A 22,845-nucleotide genomic window follows, 5' to 3' on the forward strand; every position below is an offset into this window, starting at 1 on the left:
TTTTTTCCCATCCCTTCTTTCCCCCAGACACAACAGGCTTAAACAAAGAGTCAATCCAAGCAGCTGGATGACAGGCCTGAAAACTCAAATAAATGATATTTTTTTTCCCTTATTTAATAAAACAGGCTGTTTTGGATGGAGGTAAAATTTGCTAAAGTCTCAGGTAAACAATTCAGAGACCAGCACACAGAAGCTGAAGGGGAAACAACACGACTTACAGATCTGTTTAACCAATTCTGAATAAAGTGCCCTTTGAAAAACACTCTGAGAATTGTCAATAAAGCTTTTGAAAGTATTTCTGACTTAACTCTCAACTGCAGAGAGTTACGATTGTTGCACCTGCTGGTGACTTTCCCCTCCGTGATGAGGTTTACAAGAAACATCTCCAATATTACAATAACGGTTTGAAAAAGTTTCACCTGACGGGAGAGAGGGGGAAGGCGCTTTCTGAAATAATTCTATTTGTTGCAGCTAAATTCCGTGTCCCACGGCACGGTTGGTTTAGGATTGGCCTCCCCAAAAAAAAGCGTCTGCACATTTAGCATAACAAATGCAGGCGTTTATCACAGCAGTTCTTTCTTCCCATGCCACACTGAATTACTGTTGCTGCTCAGTAGCAGAGGCACGCAGAGAATCAAAAGAAGTCGGAGGCGGCAGATGGAGAAGGAGCCACCAGGCTGCACCCCAGCGGGTACCGGCACCCGCAGCCACCGCCGCGCGTTTGGGCTCTGCTGGGCAATGCCCGCACAGAGTCCCCAGCCCTGCTCCCCTCCAGCGCCCCTGACTTTGTGCCAATTATTCACCTTTCTTGCTTCTGTTTTTCTCTCTATGAAGCAGACTCGGAACAACTCCCCTGCTTTGTTTGCAGCACCGCGTCAAGGACCGGCTCCTGCCTGGGAGGCGTTCTCAGGTGACGGGAATAATATAGGGCGACTCATTTCTCATCAAAACCAGGGCTTTGTCCTGATTATCATAAGTATTTATTTTTGTTCTTTACATAAAACATTTATCAAACCTTTTGCTGTCCCACTGGGTTGTGCTTACTGGGTCCTTTTCTCTTCCCTAAGCTCCCCCGATGTCTGCCAGGCGAGGGGCACTGCTCACCCTTACAGATGTCGGCTGGTTGAAGGCATCAGCTTGAGCTTTTCCAAGGAGTTAAGCTGCTCCCTGCCCTCGATGAGCTCCTCGCTTCCCTTCCTTGGGGGGATGCAGGGGGCACCCGCAGGCACCCGATCCGCAGCAGCATTCGCTCTTTCCAGAGGTGCGCGCTGCACGTCCCCGCCTCAGCCACCCCACGTCGCATTTCTAGCCGGGCAACTTATCAGAGGATTAAAACCCCGCTCTGTTAATTTTAATGCAGTTCTACTTTTTATAAAGTCATTTCATGAAAATAAAACAAACACCTTCATTCCCATTCAGAAGCATAGCTGTGCTGCACAGCTTAACTCCATCTCATCCACAGGCTGTGCACTCCCAGAAGAAAAATCAAGCCATGTAGTCATCGCGCAGTGTTTTGAGTATTTCAGTACTTAGATCACAATTAAAAGTTATATCGTAGAGGCACTGAGATCAAATGATGTCTAGAAGTCTTTGCCATAAGGGTATTGGTGTGACCAGGAGCAGCATCGTCCTAATGCTCCTCCCAACGCATTTACCCACCCAGGTACCGACCCCGCCTGGTCCCACCACCCCGTGCATGCAAACAAGGGGACACGTTACACCCAGGAGTCTCAGGAATGTTTGTGACTGGTGTCAGCAAATCACTTGACAACCTCTAAAGGGGTGGTATTTCCTATTCTCAGGCGATGGGTTTGCTGGGAGGGAACAGCCAGGGTCTCCCTGAAGCCCGGGTGGGTGGTTGGCTGCGCGTGCTGCCGCTGCTTGGGTCGCGCACGCACCTGAACAGGATGTTTCTGTAATGGAGAAGAGGGGTAACAAACAGCAACTGGACTTAAATGTAGTTTCATGACCCCTTAAGGTAATGAGGGATCAGCATCCCGTGGATTCGTTTGGGAAAACACCACAGAATCGTGCCCGCTGCCAGCTTTGCCGCTGCGGTTAATCACTGGGTAAGAGCCTGCTTGTGCTGGCAAATATATAGCTCCGGACCTGACCTCGCCCACTGACTTCAGTGAAAATTTAGCACTGTTAGACAGATGCATTTGCTACTTAAGCATACTTTTGCTTTTAAAAACACAGCGTTCCTACAACACACAGCGACAGTACTTTTACAGTCAGCAGCCCGGCCTCACCTGGGAACTCAAAGAACCACGTTGGGTTACCCACGAAACGTGAGGAACTGAAGCGGGACTGGGAAGCTGTGAGATGTTTCTATTTTTATCCTTCAAACCTTTCTCACCCCTTTATGGTACTCACAAATGGCTGAGAAAGGCAGAAAAACAGCTGGCCTACATAGCTGCAGGGGAACGATGGAGGTTATGCGTGCCTGCTCCCGAAAACCTATTTCAAGTTTCTTATCTGATATCTAAACCTTATCGGTGCCTTTTTTCCTTCTTTGAAGGTATTCCAGATATAAAAGGAAATGGAAATGAAATTGAAAAAATTACAGGTTTGTCTAGTCAGAACTAGGAAGTACTTGAAGTGCAATTCTGGTTGTTTCTGCAAGATCCGGTTTCGTATTTTGAAATGGAAAGTGTTGGGAAAGCTGGCTGTTAACCTGCGCCCGCATTCCGGCCATCGGGATCACCCAGCACTTCCTTTAAATTGAAACTGGCAAACAGAGTAAAGCTTAAACTACATAAAAGGAATTAATGCCTTTCAAAAACGTCCAGGAAGCAGCTCCCCACCTCCGAGAGCAGCAACGAACCTCGCAGCTTCCCTCCCATCCGACAGCAGCTACTGGGATAGCGGGAACGCCAAGACTCTTCCAACCCAGGGGCAGCCAGACTCCCCCAAGAGAAACCTTCAGGTCCAAACACCCATCTTCATCTTTATCAAAATAACTGATGAAATCTCTGTTAGTGCTGGTTACGGAGTCTGGCTCTTCTCCTCATTAAAGTCATTGATTAAAAAACACACAAAAAAAGAGCATTTCTAAAATGAAGACAAATAGACCCAGCCCCCACATGTTTTCAGGCATGGAGGAATGAGAACAAAATTCATTTCCAGTTCTTAGGTACCTGAAACAAACCAAACCCCATCACACACTGGAGAAATCTGATGGTTAATTCCTGCCTGATGGCTCCCAGCGTGCAGGGCCTGGCCCTTGCCCGCGTGTGCTCAGCCGCAGACCTGCTGCAGCCGGGACCTACCCACGTGTGCCAGGCTGCGACCGCTTCGACCACAGGGCACGAGTTAGCTGTGTTATCCATTGCCTCTTCTTCATCGTGATCCCACGTGCTCAAGGATGAGCCTTGGACTACATCAGCCCGTGCTCAAAGCTGAGAAATAGATGTAAGGCTGCTGCCACCCAAGATTTTGGGGCTTCATACCAGAAGTTCACACTAATCATAAAAAATGGGGTCCTAACTAAGGCTTAGTGGAACAAAACTGCCCCAGAACAAACGAAATGGCCCCAACCAGTCACGGCACGAAGCAGAGCACGACGCACAACAGCTTCTCCAGGCAAGCAGTATGGAAGGGACGGGTCCAGCACCGTTTCTGGAGAACATCGGGCAATCCCATCAGGGCTAGTCCATCCCAAAGCAGGACTGGTTCAAAGAAAAAGCAAGTCATCTAGACACCCAGAGCTGTTTTACCACAACACACTCTCTTAAAAAGGAAAAGCAAAATAGGAATGTTAAATCAGTGTTTTGCGAATGCCGCTCTCCTACCGTTGCCTCTGGCATGTCAGACCCGTAGAGGAAATTTCCTCATTCTACCTGGATGGACCAAGAGGGAGGAGAGCTGGAGAGAGCGAGCAAAACTGGTCTGAAACCATAAGAGAAGAAATCACAGGGAAAGCAAATACACAGACAATTTTTCCCTCCTCCTTACAATCGTTCTCCTTTCCCCACACCCTGCCAAAGGAACATGTACACAGAGCTTCTAAAAATTAGCCAAGACATTTTGGTGCTTATTACTGGATTCTCCTCACAGTCATTTAAATTATAAACAGCACTATTGATGCTGAACCTGAAGTGCTAAAATTATTACAAGCAATACATGCCCAGCTCTGAAATGCTGAAGTTTATTTAAATCATTGCTTTTAGAAATAGGACGCCTTGTCCTAATAGATCTATACTGGCCACATTGTGAAGAGAGTTACAGATATTTTTGTACATTTTATGTGCAGGTAAACTAAAATTATCATTATACCGATTCCGTAGCAACCGCTCTACTAAGGACCAGTAAACCAAGAAGTCTACAAACGAGAATGGGAGAAACAAAAAATGACAATTCGGATGTTATCTGCCATCTCCTATTGTCCTATTTTAACTTGCTAAACTTCTTTTTAAACAGGAGGAATCAGTAACACGTTTATTTTCCAGTCACCAAAGCATTAAGCAACATATTGCCAGCCCTGCTTTGGCGACCGGCCACGGAGATGCAGCATCACACCCCCCGCAGGGCTTGGGCCTTGGCGCGGTGTCAAGGCTCGCTCTTCCATTCCAGAAAGCGCTCTGCTGGGCTTCACCCTGCCCTCCGCTAATGCTTCCCTCTCACAGCTCCAGGACAGATTTCCCCTCAAGTACCTGGACAACGAAGCAGTTCAGCTCTGATCTATAAATATTTAATATTTTATTTCAGAGCTGGGCTTTCTCCAAAGCAGCATCTGCTGTCTTTGGGGGTTTGCAGCTAGTGCATATGCATACACGGGGATGTCAACCCTCACATTTCTACAGAACTGAAGGTAAAGAAAAAAACAAATGTTCACGGATTTTTATACGTGAGATTAGCATTTCTCTGAGCTTTAAACCCTGCACACTTTAATGAATGCCAGAGCTGAGAATTACCCAGCAAAGTCTCTCTTCTGGGCTTCCTTCACACGTGCAGTTCTGTATTTGTGCTTCCACAGTGCACAGACCTATGGCTACGGCCTCGTTTCTCTCCCGTTACACAGAAATAGGTGTTAGTCTTTGCCTTGGCACCAGGTCTTGCGCCTCAGGCCCAGCAGAATCTGAGCAAGCTTTTCAGGGGCTGGCAAGGGGCTTTGCAGGGCTCTCCGGGAGCGGGCGAAAGCGGGGTGGGGAGAGAGCTAGGCTCACTTCAACAGCCAGAGATGAAGAGGGGGTGACGTTTCCCAGGGCTAATACGCTCCTGGAATAAATGGAGTGGCTTAGCAGAGCTGATCACGCACGTTAACCCCACCGCTAGCTAACAGGGTAGCTAGTCCAGAGAGTAAAAGATAAGGTGCTCCTACCTGAGGTTGCATCCAGGACTATTTCACTCCAGAGGTTCAGCTTCCAGTGACAGTCACAGAAATGCCATACGAGAGATCTCCTGTTACATCAAGCAGTTTTGTCTTTTTTTTTTTTTTTTTTTTAAAAAAAAGACATTATTCAGTTTAACGCATTGTGAAATAACGTCCCTGGTTCACACATACCCGTTAGTGCCTGAGCAGCTGCAAGGCATACCGGCCCCACAGGCAACGCAGAGGGGAAGCGAGAACATGACACTTAAGATATTATTTTTAAAAGTCATTTTCTAATTCTTCAGTAGAACTCGCCCCAGTTTGGGTCCTCTGTGTGCCAGGCAGGAGGCTTTTATAACCTGTATTGCTAGAAGACCAAAGTAGGAGCATAACACATTGGGTAACGGTGGAAAGCGACATATTCAACCTAGAGAACTTTATTTTGAGTTCTATTAATTTACCCAATATGATAGTTTTAAGGACTAAATTAAAACTTACCTTTAACCAACAAATCTAACCACGCTAATGCTCTTTAAGACGGCCCTGGCTACACGAAAGCTGAGCTACCTGGGAAAACAGACACAATTGCTGCAACCTGCAAAAAGCTGTTTTTTTTCATGCTGCTGCATCTTCCCTTTTTCAGCCTTATTTCTATGCTTAATTACGCAACCTCGAGAGTTATCCAGAAATAGAAAAAGGATCAGATGAATTTAGAGACACTAAGGTTTTTTTTTTTCATAGTGTCCTGCTTTTTGCCTCACAACCGTATTCAGATGCGGAAAAAGTAAATAATGGAATATTTTTTTAATTCTACACATGCCACACAGTCAACTGCAACTACAAAGCTTCAAACTGCATTTGTTATCTGCTTTTAAGTCTTCTCTGGCAATGATTTTGTTGAAATAGTTTGATTTTACTATATTATACCAATACTAGACTGGTAGAAATTTCAAACTTCTTGCACAGAAAGAGCTACAAATACACTAACAACAAGCATAAGGGAATTTAAACTCAACGTCTACGCTATTTTTCTGTGGTGTTTTTTTTTAAAAAAAACATCTATTAACAGCCTGATGCTGCCTCTTTAATGCACAGTTTGCATTTTACGTGGAACACAGCTGAACGTTTCGAGAGAAGAGGGGAACACTAGGGCGAGCAGCTCGCAGGCGCTGCCCTCCCACGCTGTACGTGCCGATGGCCGACCCACGCGCCCAGACACGGGAGACGCCGGGCGAGCGGCCGCCCACGCCGCGGCTGGATGGATCCGGGGGCTGCCCCCCGGTCGGGCTCCCGGCAGGCTTTCGAGCGGCTTTGTCCACCCAAACGCCCTTTTCCCTTGACTCCGTCCCCCGGCAGAGCCCGTGCCCGCTCGCTGTGACGGGGGGCTGCGTGCGCAGTGCGGGGACGCGGGGAGCCGCCGCTCGCTGCGGGGCTCTGCTCCCGGAGCCCAGCCCGGGGGCGCACAGGAACGGCAGAGACCTGCAGCACACGGTGTCACCCTAACTCGGCACATTAGTCAGCAATGAATTCCGCTTCACCGCTTTCCCAAAGATAAGTTAGAAAAAATTCAATAAGACTTGCGTTAAGCTAATTCCACGTTGCAGTACAAACAAAGTCTGGAACAGCCTAATCCTCTTACACCAGGGAACGGGCTCCTAAAGTAGTTATTTAATACGATTAAATACCGCAGGTCATAAAAATTAATTTATAAAACTGTCATGGTTTAATAAACGACGTATCTACAGAGCGGGCCAAATTTCCTCTCTGTGGAGGGGGCAGAGCCGAGTCCAAACCCTGCCCCAGCACATGATGTGCGGTGCTCGTGCAGCACAAGCCTGATCTCGACTCAGGAAAGCCACTTGCGTGGGTAACTGTGTAAATCACATTTCAACTGCTCATGTTGGACAATTTCCCAGACACTTGAACTTACAGGACTTTAACGTGAACCGCAGCGTTCGTTCCTACAGTGCTTATAAATCCCTCCTTCAGCGGAGCAGGGGGAAACTCCGTAGGGAAACCTGCTCGGGAGGCATCCCCCTGCTCAGAGAGCACAGGTCTGCTTATTCTGCAAGGGAAAGGCAACCAGCTCCCTGATTTTAAGTGCAAAACAGGAGTCTGATAGCTCTGCATACTTGCACAGTTGCAGCGATAAAGACAGTGTCTTAACTACCCTCGCTTAACGGTCCTCCCGTACTGTATCCTAGAGGGACCTGCCATTGGCACCCGCAGTTACAAATTCAGAGCAGGTGCTATAAATACCTCTTTCCCTCCACACCAGAGTAAGATAAACTAGAAGAAAAAAGGTTTCATCTGGAAAAATGCAGGGCACACAGGAAGGTCAAGGCCTGCTAGAAGCTAGGGGAAAAAAAAACTATCACATTTTTGCTCATGTGATATGCAGAGGTATTAAGAATAAAAACTTTTATAGCTCAGGAAGTGGTGGGAAAGGGCAAAGCAGTGCGTTAAGGGCTGGCATAAGGCTGGGAGGAAGCAACAGAAGGAAACCGGGAAGGAAAACAGGGCTATTTGGGGGGAGAGCAAGACAGAAATAAGCCGTGTAGAGGTTGAGGCACAGCACACTGGATTTCCTCTCCCAGGGAATTAAGATTAAAAATAAAATAAAAAAAAAATAAATCTATCGGAAGGGAGAAACTGAGACTTGCAGACGTGTTTAAGGAAAGAAAAAAAACAGAACAAAAAATTCAGAACAAAATCCGCATTGGGTCACAGAGGTCAGTAATTTAGCAAGTTAATAAACTCAGCTAGAATGGGGAAGATCCAGTTTTACGTCTCTGCTCTGAAGCAAGAAGAGTCACGGCTGTTTTGCACCCCTCAACCAGTAATCACAGATCCTAATTTTGATCAGAAACTCTATTCTGAAACGCCGGGGCTGTAACGCAGTCGGTGTTGCCCCACAGCCAGCGTGCTGCCCGGAGACGCCGCGGCGTGGGCGTGCGAGTATTCTGTCTGTGCACACACGGACCAGGAAACAACCTGCTCCTGGGAAAGCTCCAAACCAGGTTTCATACCAAGGCAGAAAAAAAAAGGACAAAAAAAGCCGTCTGTGCTTGCCGTCTGCTGCACAGACGAGCAGGGCGGGTGGTGAAACGTGCTGGGGAGGCATCGCAGCACAAAACCTTTGAAGTTACCAACTCCCAGCTACCCTAAGGGACCGGGGCAGGGAGGGAGAGGGATTAGATGACAGAGAAATTAGTGATTAGCGGAGGACTTGCGATCAGTGCAGCGATGCGTGGGGGGCGCTGGGAGGGGGTGGAGGCGCGGCGTCCCGCCGGTGCCTCCCGGGGGTGAGGAGGAGGCTCGCCACTGCTCCAGGATGAGGACGTGCGGGTTCCCCATCTGCTCGCTGAGATCCCTACGGCTCCAACGCTCCCCTGTCGCGCGGAGAGACCACTGGGAAGCTATTCTGGGTCTACGGGAGCGGGCACAGCGCTGAGACCTCTCCTTTTCATGCGAAACATGCGATTAAAATTGTTTAAAATATTATTTTAAAAATTCTTTTTCGGTGTGCGCTTCCTGAACTTGCTTCCATTCCAGTTTGTTCCATCAAGAAGTAGGAAATGGAAACCTTGGACTTCATGAGGCTTTTTCTGTTCCTTTCCCAAGCCCTGCTTAAACCTGTCATTGCCTTTCCCCGACTCACCAGATTTTGCTCCTGAATGCTGAGAGAGATCAGTACCGGGAAAGAGAGGATGAGGACACACTTCAGCGCTCTTCTCCCTTGTGAAAACTTCAGACACTTCATTGAACTCTCTGGATTCAGAAAGAATAAAGCTGTTTCTTAGGTTAAAAAAAAAAAAAAAAAGGAAGAAATACAAAAAGGATTTAAAAAAAACACCATTAAAAAAAAAGCCATGCCAATAATAATGCTGTGTGTATTTGGAGATGCAGGGATTTCTCTGAATAGCCTGAGACGCCTTCCCCACCTGCGGCTACCGAGCGCCGTTGGCGGGGGGAACCGGCAGCCGCCCAGCCAGCAGCGCTCTGGGTGCGGGTTTGTCCCATTTCTTACCACTGACATTTTTTTAAAGCAATATTTCAACAAGAGAAAAAATACTTATATCACCTCAGGGAAAAGCAAGCCTGCAGTGAAATAAATATCTCTTTTGTATCAAAGCGATTCACAATTCCTTTGATAAATCTTATCGCTGCGGAGTTTTTCTGCATTGAAACAACCCCATGAAGGGCTGAAAGAATCATCTAAATGCATCTCAACAATTCTGTTTATTTTGTATTCAATGGTGCATCGCACAAGCCAGCGTAGCATTTCCATTAGTCTTTAAAAATAGTATTAAAGGACGTTTCAGTCTATTTAAATTATGTCTATTTTCATTTAAATTAGTTGCTAAATAACAAGTTCCATACCATCGTTATGCTGTAGTGCGTAACTGCTAGAAATACGTTTCAAACAAAACAAATTAAGGAACCTGGAAATTGCTACAGCAGAGCAAGGACATATTTTTAGGCAAAAATAAACCGAGAACAATGGCAAGTCATCAAAAATACGATAATAAACCCGCTCATATTTAGTGTGCAAAAGGAATGGTTCATACGGAATACCTCATTTTACTCTTATGAGGTTTTTATTTATAAAACAATGCATAAAATTTCAGTTTCCTTACTTAACTGGAAAAGGACTAATTGCCTTTTCGGTGGCCTATTTTATCACACCCAGCAGTTCTCGGGGTTTCGAGCCGTCTCGGAGCGAGACAGCTGGAGCACATTCCGCAGCACCATCCATCACCCTGGCGCGGCTGCCGTTCCCCGCAGAAACCAGGGCTTCGCCCACCTGCAAAACCAGGACTCAAATTAACACAACGGTGGGTTTTATCCAGAGTTTCAAGGACAGGACGGACAGCTCTTCCAGCGGGCACGTCATCATTCGGGGCAACCACGAAGGTGTCGGATTTTCAGCAGCCCGAGTGGAATAAAATGCCGATTTGCTGCTGAACGGTGTTATTCCTCAAGGAAGACACTGAAACAGCGTGAGCGCGCCAGGAGCCCGCGGGAAGCAAACTCTGGGCACTTAATAACAGCGAGACCACCTAACGGAGCGCTCACCTAGGGCTGTCTTCCCAGAGGTGGCACGGGCCGACGACGGGAGGTTTGGGGTCTCTTCCCAAAGGCGCTGGGCAGCACCGGGCTCCCCGCCGCAGGCTGGCACCGGCGGGGCAGCGCGGGGAGCCAGACCCGGCTGGGAGGGCTCAGAGCGGCCGCCTCCTGCCCCCTGCGCCCCCCCGGCTGAGCAAGGGGGGCTGTAACAGATGCAGAACACGTGCGTCGAGCCCGGCACTGACGGCGTTTATCCACTGTACTGCCTCCGCACGCTCCTCCCCAGCGAACACAAGCGCTAGGGTTGACCCCCATAAGAGTAAGCGCTCGGAGGAAGAAAACGTGACTCTGTCGACTTATCAAAGTCTTCCTTAAACTAAAAACAATCCTTGTATTACACATTATGAAATTATACGTTATCAAACTACATCGAAACACTATTAGAGAAGAAACGCCTTGTGTAAGATACAGCGAACCAAATAACCGGACCGAAAAACGCATGTGCAAGTGTGTCCGGAGTTTCACAGGTTTGCAGCGCGAGCTGGGCGCCTCCTCTCCCAGCGCTGCCATAAGCCCATTACGATATTGGCTACTACAACGTTTTGATTTTTAATCACTGCCAAAATAATTTAGCTCCCCATAGTTTGCAGCAAGTTACGGCTAGGTCTTAATTAGCTGCGTGCTACGCGTTGCTTGGATATGGATTATTATTTCCCAAACAGGATCTGGAATATTTTATTTTTGTACCTACCGGTCTTGATCATACACAACCATTTGCATTCTCAGAAAGCCAAACCGCCCTGCCTTCTAACTCATATAAACCCAGAAAAAGCATCCCCCTACTCCCTCTGTCTTAGGAACTGAATTTTCGCTAAATATCTCCCGATTAGCGCTTTTTTCCTTTTTTTTCAATAGAATTCCATTTTAGCGCGCCAAAGCACGTTAGTAAAGACAAAGAAGAAAAGTCAGAGTAACACTGAATGTAAAAGCATCCGCATACTGTCACAGTAAGTACAAAATACATGAAACGGGAACAGGAATCAAAGCGCACGCGCGTATTTTGACTTGACAATTAATAAAAACCAACTCACATGCTTCGCTCTTGAGTGACTGTAAAGCAGCCCGTCCCCTGCGGCACTGCCTCCCCTTCCCGCGGGCGGCTGTTCCACCCCGGCCCGCAGCCTGGGGATGCCAGCTCCGAGGCCCGCGTGGCGGAGGGCTGGCCCGTGCCCCACGGCAGCGCGAACGCGCTCACGCTGCCACTCCTTGCAAGCAATATGAAGAAACTCCTCGTTAAATAGAAAAAATGTAACCCTAAGTTTGGAATGTTTTCTAAAACCAGAAAGATTTTTGTGTTTTCACTGATATGTTTCCAAAGGAATAAATACATCTTCTGTAAATGGAAAATCTACAAAGTTTTCTCAATATAGGAAATTTGCATGTATAAATTTACCCTCTAGAAGATTCCTAGCTTCAACTACATGTAAGGGAATAATTTAGTGTATACATTTGCTACTCAGGCCACGCAACAAACCCCATGCATTGAATTCAACAGTGCTATATAAAAAAAAAAAAAACAAACTACTGAGTAATCAAGAACGTACTTAACCTTTCTCTAAGCCACACAGGAAAAAGTTAGCGTGAAATATGTGACAATCCCCTAAAAACATAACTAAAGGGCAAGTGGCGAGGTGTGCTGTAAAAACACACTCAGCACTGAGAAAACAAAAAACTGACAAACCAAAAGAAAAATCTAGAGTCACGCTCCGTAACGGCTGACGTACGCTCGCAATAAAACGCGATGTACAATGCAAACCTCCCTGGAAATAAAAGGCAACGTAATTTCAACAATACACAGGCACAGCGGGCCTGAGAGCCAGAAAACTCCTGTGAGCTGAAGAAAAAAATACATAAAGATTTTTTTAAACCTAAAATCAAACAAAAACTCAAAATTAATACTGAGATATCTTCCGTTACATTTATGCAACTGCAAACAGGGAAAGGAAAAAACCAAGACGATTCAGTTCTTTGGATTTGCTTTCACTTGACATTAAAAATTGACCGAAGTAGCTGGGAAGCATGCAGTCATCCAGGGCACGCTGCGGAGGGGAAAGGCAACTCGTGACTCGAATCGGGGGGCAAGTACCAATGCTTCTGAGGAGTGGGGAACCTGTGTTATCATGTCGGTTCCTTTAAAATATAAAATTATCACGCTTATCTTTCTCTTTCTGAAAAGGCAGCTCAGCTCTAAGCCTTGGAAAGAGCAGGCTGGTTACAAAAGAATCAGCTCAGCATCTCGGGACAACAGGGAAGCAGTTGAAATGGAACGGTGCGCTGCGTGACACGGTATTGCAGGGGACTGCAAACCTGCTGGCGGCTCAGCACCTAACCAACACCCTGGGTGACCCAAGAATCGGATCAATTCGCACAGTTCTTTAGCCAGAGCAGCCACCGGCGTGGGACCAGCTTGGACCGTATCCCAAAGAAGGGGAAGAGCCGCCCACGTGCCGGGCACCAGCTGAAGGCGGCGGCTGGGCTGGAGCCAGCAGGGCAAGGCCTGATGGAGAGGAAGGGCAGCTCTTTCCAGCCTTACGCTGCTCCGACTACGGGCGGCGGGTGGCTTCCTTGTGTTGGATAAAATAATCTTCCCCATCTTCACTTCAACGCAGAGATGAACATCAGCTTAAATCCTTGACTCCAGTCAAGCCACCGAGTTATTGATAGGGTTTCAGGGAAAGAATAATTGGGAGCGGGAGCGTGGCAGAAGACGCCCTGAAGGTAGAAAGTTGTGAGAAACAGCTGCCTGCTGCAGAAGCAGCAAAGATCTCGTTACCTGCTCAGTCTGCAGCAAACAGAGCCTGCGAGCTCGCGCCGCAGAGACGAGGGTCTGCCGGAGAGCGCGCGATCCTCATTGCCATGCGCGGGCACGGCCCGGGAGCTCCTCTTTCTCTGAAAAAGGAGCCTCTACTGCTTCCCAAATATCAGAGAATAAAAAGTTAATGTCATCTGAGAACGCACAAAGGTTTCTTAGCTGTAAGAGGTATTCTGCTAAAGAGAGCCCCCCGTACGCAGGTACCTGCTGCGGCCACCCACTGCCACCGACTCTGGCCTCGGCTGGCAGCCCGAGCTTCGTCGTCTGCTGAAGCATGAGGCTGAGCTGAATCAGGCTTGGGAGGATTTTTTTTTGTGCAGATCTGAACTTAGCTTGATGAGTTATGGAAGCTTAGATAGAAACATATATGTATGTACCGGGATTCTTGCAGAAACCTCAGAAGTTTTAGTTTCTCAAAGACAACCTGGAGCCAAGTGCAGGTTTTCCCCACACAAAGTCCTGAAGGCTTTTGCCAGCAATTTGGTGCTATCCTTGCATGAAGTTGTAAATAAAAAAAAAAAAGTAGTAATATTCAGAATTTAAACTCCTAAAAATCAGACTTTGAATCTACATTTAGAAAATTAAATAGTTTGTCTGAGCTTCAGAAGTCCCAAATGGTGAATAATTTCTGTCAACTTCTGTGCGTCTTTTGAGGAAGGGGAGAACTAAAACATTCATATATATTTGCAAAATGAAATACAGATTTACTTCAAAGGATCCATGCTACAGCATGGTTTGAGGTGGGCACTTCAATCTAATTATTGCTTTTGCTTCTACAATGAGCCAGCAAGCTCAGGGATCTCGTGTATTTAAAGCCTGAGCTGGTACGTTTCATCCATTAAAACTGCCCCGCAGTCAGGGCTGCGCAGCTTCTGGACTCCTCTCCGGCAGACCCGGAGGGTCAGTGGGGCCGCCGGGCTCCGCGCTCCCCGCTGCCGGGGACCGGAGCCCGGCGCTGCAGCAAGCGTGACCGAGCAGGAGCCTACAAAGCTCAGGGACCACACGGACATCGTCCCGCGAGGCCGTGCCGGCAAGCTGGCCGCACAATTAACAGAAGGTCCTACAACGTCAAGGCCTTTTATAAAAGATGGTGAAAACAACGTGAAGAAATGAGACCTGTATTTGGTTCAAAAGGGCAGCTCTCTTTAGTTTTGCATCAACAGCCCTGGGGGGCTCCGAGGGGGTCATTTCCATCGGAAAACTGCCACGAAAAGGTCACACACGTTACCAGTTTCCAGCTTTGCAGGCACTCCCCGAGCATAAATACAGACCCTGCCAGGGCAAATAAATAAGTTAATAACGTGGCTGGGTATCACTGGGTCAAACGCTAACAGCAGCATTGCCTTTTCCCTCCTCCGTTATCACCAGCCCAAAATACTGTGTTACCAGGAGAACTCGCTGGCGAAGTGAGGGGCTTTACAGAACAGCCCAGCAAACACTTTTGTGCCTCAAACAGCACAGGGAGGGTTTCTGGGGTTTCTCCCAACAGCCAGGAACCTGGAGTCTTGATCCACGACAGAGCTATCAGGGGCTTTGATACAATTAAATAAGGCTTTGGGCTCTGAGCATTTAAATAGCACATCCCATTTCTGAGAAACCAGAACATACAGAGTAAGTTATACAGAGTTTGGAAACGGGATTTGAAAGTTAAAGTTTGAGCTATTGATTGTTGGCATGGCAGTGAAATAATATGACTGCAGCAATACAGGAATATTTGCATTAGAATGCAAATTACATACACAGATGCAAGGATATGCTCCAAATTAAAAAGGAAAAAAAAAGCCAGGAAGAAATGTAACCTCTCACTCCTCACATTTCCAGGCCAAAAGGTATCAAAATACCCAAAATGTAGCTCTGCTGCCCAAGGTTACGTATTTAGTCCTCCGTGCTCCCACAAACCACTATCTGGAACTGGGTGGGGAGCTGGTCTTTCCCCACATTTTCTGTGTTCCATCATTTCACATACCTGACCCCACTTCTCCTCCTGATTCCCCAGGAGCTGCTGACGCTCCTGATTGCTCAGGCTGTTCTACATCTCCGCCAAAACGGCAAGCGTGGCCTGCTGCCGCGTGCGGAGGTGTGATGCGAATCACGGTTTTCTTTAAACGTAAAGCATCTGCAGTTTGTCCTTTACTCGTAAGTTAAAATTCTCAGGCAGACACAAACTTCAGCACGTGGATCCAGTATCCTTGTTTAGATCCTTGTCTCTTCTTAACTTAGTGTCTTGTGCTTTTAGTCCATTTATAGGTGAAGAAATCAGGCGATTCAACAAGTGTTTTAACAGTTCTGCCACGTTTAACTGTACTTTGTGATATTTAAGCAAACTATGAGAGAGGTACGAAAAGCAATAGAATCCACAGATGAAAACTGTCAGGAATTCTACTGCTTAAACAAAAAAAGGACAATAATTCTACGCCTATGGCATAATTTCAATTACAGTAAAACACGGTGACTATAAAACCAAAAGCCAGCGGTGTTACTGCACTTAGTTGTATATCAACCATCATAAAAAACGCTGCCCGCTCCCAGTGCAGCGCTGGAGCGGAGTTAGCGTTCAAACGCTAACCTCCCAACCCTATCGCTGGGAAGAAATTTAATAGAAAACTTGAATCTCTAAAAGTATTAACATTGTGACACAAAAAGGCAGGAAATTTAAAGTCGGCGCTCACTGAGCTGCTAAATTACTACTCATTCTTTCATGGAAAAGACCACCAATGTCTCATCTTACTTAAGCAACACTGAAGTCAGCAGCAATCCCTCACACCTTGATTGAGTCAAATATTCGAGCATACGCTTGTTTACTCCAGGTAAAAAAAAACAACTTACTTTCTTCTTGTGTTATTTAGTGAATCAGAGCCTCTGTGTTTGCTTGGAACTGGCTTGATTCTGATAAGAATCTTCCTTATCTTTGCAGCACAAATTTTGCAAGGCTCTTCAAGGAGTATCATGGGAGTATGCTAAGGCTGAAAAGCAAATCATTACAAGAAAGGTCAGTTTGAGCAGATCACCAGTAAGCAAGAACACAAGCATCAAAAACTTTGGGGTTTGATTGCTGGCGTTGCTGTTTGACTGCATTTTCTACCTTTGCCGGCTTTCTTGTACATTCACGTAAAATTCAAGACAGGTGCATTCCCTTTAAATGATTGGATGTAGATGCAAACTTATTTGCACAGAGATCCCTAATTCCAGTTATTCTTTATTATTTTCTGCATTTGGGAGGCGGGGACACAGCACCAGACCACGCTGCACCGACGCGGCGCGCCCGCTTTCCAGAGCAACACAGCTTAACATCGTCACGTTTTTGCTGGTCGTTTCCTTCAATATCACCTGATTTTTGTGTTGAGAGAATGCGATCCCCGTTTTCCAAACCAAAGCGATGGCCTCGGCGATGGGAGATGAGCAGAGCTGGTTTCGTGATGGTAACTCTGGCAAGCCCAAGCAATCAGTGACCCTTTACGCCCTGATCTTTTCACTCATCTCTAGCAGAAATCCCTTAAAAAATGTGCCAGCTCTGCGTCAGCCACAGTGACCCGAATAAGCAGAGCGCCGACGGCGCCAGTCTGCCCACGCGCATGCAAAACCTACGTGCTCCACTTACCTTCTAACGACTGGTTAAGAAAAACCTCTGCAAAATAAGGGAAGGTACAAAAGCTCAAAGAATTCCTCTTAATGAGAAAGGCGTATAAAATTAAGTCAATATAAGGGAGATAAATAGTTTGTAAGATGGAAGATAATTCCAAGCGCTACTATAACATTCCACAGGGCAACCTCGGAGTAACTCCGGGTGCGAGTACTGCTACACAGTAATAAAATACACACCGTATAATCCCTTGGAGACTTGCAAAGACCCAACAAGAAAAAGGAAAACGGTAAGATTAGATCTTTCCCTAAAGCAGTTCAACCGATATGAAAACCAAAACTGAATAGCCTAGGCAAAGAATGGAAACACACAGCAGAAATCAGGAAAATAAACGCCAAAACTGATCAGCTTGTTGTTAATAACCACAGAAAACGAGCAAACTCCTTTGGAAATTCCATCTGCCACTGAGTGTCTGTCCGTACACACTGGACTCGCAGGCAGGAAGGAAATATTCTGGCACACGTTGAGGGAAGCGGCATTTCCTAGCGCTGCCAGAGCATTCCGCTCTTTGTCAGGATTTTTCTAAGCGGTGGATTTTTCTAACGGCTCTTCTTCGCAGCCCAGTGAGCCGGTCGGGAGAGGCAGCTGGGGATGAAGTCTCAGTCCGCCTGAACAATTAAAATAAATACGGTCTTCACCTTCATTCCTTGCAGCATTTGAATGGCGTCACCTCCTAGGGCAAACCCGGCACACACCAAATTGCATCTCACAAAAATCCTTTTTTTTTTTTTTTGTAATAAGAAAAGGCTTTAGAGACAAACAGCAGAGGAAAAAATACCAAGATAGGGGTCAAATCTCCATCTGGCCTAAATCTGTGTGACTATTTTGATTTCATCTGATCCATGTGGATTTGGGCCAGCTGAGGATCCGACCTTTCAACCACAAGCCGCCAACCGACTTCCTACGTGAAAGGGCATTTCATCGCGGGGTCTCCGGAGGCAGCGGTCAGCACAGACCTCCGAGCCCCGGACCTCCTCGGGGTAACGGCATAAAAATTATTCTTATTCTAAGCTACTTCAGTTTACATTGACACACACTAAAAGGTTTAAACTAGAACAGTCTGTACAATGACAAAGAAATAGGTGGGTTTTTTTAAAAAAAAAATCAAAGTCTGGTATTTGCATGTCCACTTTGAGGTACTTCTCTTCTGATAAGCCTTTTAATTTCTCAGCCTTTCAAATTTTATCTCTACAGATTTCTTCCAAACCTTGAAAAGCAACAATTAAAATTCACTCATTAAAATCAACATTAACTATGAAAACAAACAGAAAAGGTCAGGGACGGAATTTGGGCAGACTGTCGAGAGAGCAGGTGAGGAGACGCCTTGAGAGGAGACTTCACTTTAGCTAGATAATGCATCCAGTTCTTGAGTTTGGTATAAATGGAACCACGTTGAACTCAAAGTCTGGCAATGGGTGGTTTGGGTTTTTTTTTTTTATTAAGTAGTTGTCCCTTTATACAATCCTTTTCATTTCTTTCCTGTTAAAAGGCAGATTTAGGCTGGTTTGCTGCCATGCCAGCACTGCATGGGAGAAGCACAGAAAACCAGAAAGGAAAACCCAGAAAAAGTCACCAGTAAAACCAGCACTGACCTCCTGCGCTAGTGGCCGTTTCTGGTCTGCTCTCCCTGGGCATCATTTGGGGATGAAACTCTCTGAGCAGAGCAGAGGCGCACACAGCTGGCCTATCATCAGAGCCAGTGCTGCACCGTCACCTTCCTCACCACAAACGCCACGTCACAGCGTCGGTACCCCGGTGGCGCCGGCCGGGCCAAGCTCCGTGGCAGACAGGTGCGCGCCCTCCCATGAACGCGCTCCGGCAGCGGCAGCGGAAAGAGCCCAGAGGCTGGCGGGACGAAAACACAGACCTCAGCCTTCAGCCTCTGTCGCCTTTCGCCTGGGAAACACCACTCCGTTAGTATTTCTTACTTAAAAAGGGGATCTAGTGGCTCTTGATTACAAGCCTTTCCTAGTCTAAACTATTTCCTTTGCAAGCGCCAAACAAAATCCTGAGCGGAGCAGCGGCTGAAGGAGCCGGTCTCAGCAGGGCGCTGGGCTCCGAGACCCGCCGCCGCACGAACTGGCCTTTCAGTAGGCAAGGGTTAAGCATCTGCTGCCCTTCCTGAAGCAACATACAACAAATGCACATGTTCGTGCTGAAATAAGCGATGTTGCCTTCGCAGTTATACTTCCAGGAGAGGCATAACATGTAATATTTTGCCACAGCTATTGCGACCCAGAAAACTACTCATAAATCACGGCATCTGAAATCAGCACATGAAAACAGTGGCTCAGTGGACAGGTATACGGCAAATCTACTTCTTAGAGCAAGGTTAAAATAAATCCAGTATTTTCCAGTGATGCGATACATTATACTGACAAGATAGCTGAAAATACCATAAATAAAATGGATTTTATCATCTCCTATCAGTCTCTTGTGGATAATATAGTTTATTTCAGGAATACCTCCTCCAGCATCAAATATAATTCAGCAGTAAAATGGACTTTAGTTGCTCACAGCAAGCAACACGGCAAGGAGATGCTACGCTGCACTTGTACTAATGAATTACTCGATCTATAGGCTCTCTGTGCATTAAGGAAGGGCAGCTCACAGCCCAGTCCCCATCTCAGTCCCCCGTATAATAAACTGCGACAGCAGAACAACAGAAGCTATTTCTTTAATGCGTGCAGCCATTCATTTTCAAAGATGACTAAAAAGAAATAATCTTGTTTATCTTTTCAACAGAAATTACTCATTTTCTAATTCCAGAAACCTGAATATTCATTGCTATTGTTTGCATAGGGGGTTATCCTCAACTACATTGCAATTTATAAAATAAAATTTAAACTTCTGCTAACTTGCAGGCTCGAATGGATACTTTGCTTTTAATTACTTTCAAAACCGTTAAATATCTGACAATAAGGGACGCATTCTTCAGCTGTGCGATACATTTATTTACTCCGCTGTGCTTTTGGAACTCGCTGAATATTTATAATTAGGTTGTGTAACCATGCGAGCCTTCAGCTGGTGTTTGCTGTTTTTAAAGCAGTTTTGTTCTGCATTTTGAAAGAAGGAAAAGCTACAATGCACCATGAAAATTATGCAGTAGTCTTTAATCTATACTTCCAGTGTAGAAAAAAAAGCCCACTTAAAAATTGTAATTGTGATATTTTAAATGCTTCTTAGGTGCAGAGCAGAGTGATGCTTCCCGTTACAATGCAAATGCAGGCAGCGACATTGAGCCGCTTCCAAAGCCATCGCCGGAGGTTTCCTGCCCCGGTCCCCCGCCCACACCAGCTTCCACGGGTGGCACGTCCAAGCGGGAAGTTCTGCTCCGAGACGCGAGCTCACGCGTTTCCACGCGGCGGGGACGGCCTGAACTGGGCGTGCATCTCCGGGCGCTTTGGCGACAGCGACATTGCGTTAATTAATTACGCTCGCGCGCGCCTCCCCCAAAAGCACCTGACCGCGCAGGTGCCCGACAGCCTTTGCGCCTCCTGGAGCCGGTGGCGGGGGAAAGTCTTCCCTTGGGGACATGAGCAGGACCAAAACCTCCCACAGCGGAATCTTCCCACGTCGCCTTCCTTGCGGGTGGAGCCTGGGTGACGGCAGCGGTGGCTGGCGATGGCAACGCGCCAGCCCCAAGTCCTGCATCACAGCACAGCGACGAGGCTGCCCCTGATCCCCCGTTGAGGTCCACCAGGTAAAGCCCATCTCAGCCACCTCATAAACCTCTGCTGCTTTCCGAGCCCTGAAGGACAAAGTGCTTTCAAACACGAAGGTATCTCTCGGCTGGTGCCACGCTCAGCAGTGGCATTAACGTTTGCTACGGAGGCAGCCCTTGGGGATCAACCTAACATCAGCTTTTCTGGAGTTCCTCAAGTCACAGTATTTTAAAATAGACAATTTCTTTTCAATTAGGTGATTTATAATCCCAAATTAAGGTTTTTTTTTTCATTATTTCATGAAAAGACAATTTAAAAATTGTTCTTGGTGCTTTCTGCAGCGAACAGCAAAAGAAATTAACATTTGGTATCAGGTTGAACCATCTGTTAACACACATGTGATTTCAAAATTCTCCCTCATGCCATCCACAAACAGACTCCACCCCATACGCGATTAAGTTATCTCCACCACACAAATGTTCACATACCTCTTTCCAACTCAGCAACTCTCTGTACAGATGTCCTGGTAAGCACTGAGAAGCTGGACGGAGTTTCCCTTAGAACGACGACCAAAATTCAACGTAGGCCATATGATATGTAAATGCTGAAGCTTTGCCATCTCCTCGTGCTTCTGCCGCAGTCGTAGCTAAAAAGAGTTATGCAAATGCATGAGTTTTCTGTTCAGGAGCTCAAAAATAATAATGGAATATCAGCTTCACTACGAATCAATTTTCCTTTGGCTTATTTTCTTCCCTAAGCCACCTCACAAACTTCTGTTTTCTTTCCCTTTAGAAGTTTTCACTCAAAACCAAATCAACATAAAACGCAGACTATGCATTGGTATCCTTCACAAACAGGGGAGCAGGAGGCGGGCAACGATGCGGGTCCCTCCATCCCACCACCACCAACCCTCCGGTCAGGAAGAATCTTTATTTTGCCTGAGGAAGCAGGTTTGCACCTCTTGCCTCCTTTAATGGAGTCATTGCATTCAACATCACCATGTGAATGCCATGGCCAAAGAGCTACATATCAAATCTAACCTAAAGCGCAAGCTGTGGAAATCGTCGGCACCTACCCATCGCCCACCTGGCAGCAGACGGAGGAGAGCCCACACGGAGCCCAGTTAACTCTGGGAACATCTCTGGGAAGAGAGGCTTGGCTCCACAGAGCTCCCTGCACAGAAACAGTGGCGTTCAGAGGTGGCGTGGAAAGTCCGCTGCCCTGTGACGGCCCAGCCTGTCCTGATGCTGCGAAAAGTTACGGCACCAGCCCAAGTCAGAAGCAGTTTTTGCAAGCCTGTGTGTTCCTCAGGAGGCGACGTACTATCGCGCAGATTTTCTGTATTTCCTTCTGAGATTTAAATAGGCCAGGTGCCTCACTCAGCGTCAGGCGGGAAAGGGTACGTTTCCACAACTGCATTTCAGAATGGATAATCAGCCCGTTCAGGTATTAGCATTACAGAAATGACAGCAAAATACAGATTGGTAAGTACCCCAGCTTACCCACACACACTTACACGTTAATGCCTGTAAGTTATTCCAATATTCAGCCCTTTGCTTTATATCACTGCATTTCAAACATACAGAACGGAAAATGGATTAAATAATGTGCTGAAGAGAACGCTTTGCCACCGCGCAGCGGGCGCTATGCTTGGCAGCGTACGGGACGCACGTCTCTAGATGAATTACAAAGCTCAGGAGTCAAAGTATTCAGGCATGATGGGAGAAAATACGACACACTGATGGCTTTCCAATGTCTCTAATAAAAAAGCAGCGATTCTAGCAAAGCACAAAGTAGCAGCATATTCCCTTAACAAAAATGGGTTAGAGAAGCGAAGGAAGTAGATGGTAGAAAGAAGCCAAAATATATCCACAAGTCACTTGGTCTAGGACAATGATACACTACTTAAATTTTGCATCTGTACCCTCCATCCAAATAAGTTGCTAATCTGTCACAGACTGTAAGTCTGGTAGAAAAGATTGGAAAATTATGTTAATGCAACTCAAGCTGAGAATACTAAACCCAAACAAAGAAACCCAAAGGCAGAACTTTGTCACGACAGAGGCTGTCGTGCATGGAAATAGCAATATACTGCCAAATAAAAGGAACGACACGTTCACTGCTGAACTGCGTGGGAAAGTCCAGCCCGCAGCCATGCGAAGGTGGGAAATGGCCCTCCTGGGCTGCTCAGGAGCATCCCCCAGGGAAGCTCGCAACGCTTTGCCTCTAGGGTGAAAATCAGAGTAGGTGTCCTTATCTGCTTAGGTGAACTGGCACCGGCAAA

At 46.7% G+C, this 22,845-nt stretch overlaps 2 long non-coding RNA genes across 2 annotated transcripts in view; both read right to left on the minus strand.

Annotated features, from left to right (window-relative positions):
- Positions 1-22,845, minus strand: part of LOC135315529 (uncharacterized) — a 206,537-nt gene that overhangs the window by 34,810 nt on the left and 148,882 nt on the right. The window contains exons 11-12 of the long non-coding RNA XR_010375023.1: positions 21,648-21,974; positions 21,050-21,207 (exon numbers count right to left, since the gene is read on the minus strand). This is a non-coding gene — a long non-coding RNA (uncharacterized LOC135315529). The remainder of the gene's footprint in view (positions 1-21,049; positions 21,208-21,647; positions 21,975-22,845) is intronic.
- On the minus strand, positions 691-11,538 carry LOC135315530 (uncharacterized). The gene is made up of 4 exons (XR_010375024.1): positions 11,476-11,538; positions 9,955-10,121; positions 8,976-9,112; positions 691-5,403 (listed from the first exon to the last, which is right to left on the minus strand). It is a non-coding gene; the product is annotated as an uncharacterized LOC135315530 (long non-coding RNA).

This window comes from Phalacrocorax carbo, chromosome 12, assembly GCF_963921805.1.
Source record: "Phalacrocorax carbo chromosome 12, bPhaCar2.1, whole genome shotgun sequence".
NCBI classification, from domain to species: domain Eukaryota; kingdom Metazoa; phylum Chordata; class Aves; order Suliformes; family Phalacrocoracidae; genus Phalacrocorax; species Phalacrocorax carbo.